The sequence below is a fragment of the Carlito syrichta genome, unplaced genomic scaffold (genome assembly GCF_000164805.1).
Source record: "Carlito syrichta isolate Samal-C Ts95f unplaced genomic scaffold, Tarsius_syrichta-2.0.1 Scaffold311703, whole genome shotgun sequence".
Lineage (NCBI taxonomy): Eukaryota > Metazoa > Chordata > Mammalia > Primates > Tarsiidae > Carlito > Carlito syrichta.
The window spans coordinates 83,239-84,414 of NW_007255799.1; positions in this window are offsets into that span (position 1 = coordinate 83,239).

Sequence of the window (1,176 nt, forward strand, 5' to 3'; positions counted from 1 at the left end):
CCACTGCACTCCAGTCTGGGCAACAGAGTGAGACTCCAAAAAAAAAAAAAAAAAGCTTACCCAAAAAACCATCGTAATTCTGTTTCAGGATTAAAGGAAAATAGTGCTGCTTGAAAATTAATTATCCCTGGGCATAGTGGCTCACATCCGTAATTCCAGCACTTTGGGAGGCAGAGGTGAGAGGACTTCCTGAACCCAAGAGTTCAAGACCAGCCTGGGCAATTTGGCAAGACCTAATCTCTACAATAAATTTAAAAATCAGCCTGGTATGGTGGTGCACACCTGTGGTTCCAGCTACTTGGGAGGCTGAGCCCAGGAGGTCGAGGCTGCAGCAGCCGTGATCGTGCCGCCATGATTGTGCCACCACTGTCCAGTCTGGGTGACAGAGTGAGACTCCAGCTAAGAAAAAGAAAATTGTCTATTTATTTTTCTTTCTTTTTTCTTTTTTTTTTTTTGAGTTGGGGTTTCACTCGGTCACCCAGCCTGGCATACGCAGGCTCACTGCAGCCCTGATCTCCTGGGTTCAGGCGATCCTCCCACCTCAGTCTTCCAATTAGGTGGGATTACTACAGGTATGCACCACCACACCCGACTGATTTTTTTATTTTTTATTTTGTAGAGATGAGGTCTCACCACATTGCCCTGAGCTCAAGAAATCCTCTCGCCTTGGTGTCCCAAAGTTCTTAGATTACAGATGGGAGCCACTGCACCCAGGCTAATTATTTTATTTTATTTTATTTTATTTTTTTGAGTTGAAGTCTCACTCTGTCGCCCAGACTGGAGTGCAGTGGCCGCTCCCGGCCACCACAGCCTCGACCTGCTGGGCTCCGGCGATCCTTCCACCTCAGCCTTCTGAGTAGCCGGAATTACAGGCACGCGCTACCACGCCTGGCTGATTTTTTGATTTATTGTAGAGATGAGGTCTCGCTACCCAGGCGGGTCTCGAACACGCGGGCTCAGGCAATCCACTCACCTCAGCCTCCCAAAGGTGCGGGATTACAGGCTGAGCCACCGAGCCCGGCTAATTATTTATTTATTAATGCAAGAGCCATAGAAACTCTTTTTGTAAATCCTTGATCAACAATCAACTTGCACGTGGTGGGGTGGGGGTGAGGGGACTTCCTGGTCTGAGACCTGTGTCTGTGGTCAGTCCCTCAGGGTCCAGGCACCTGGGAC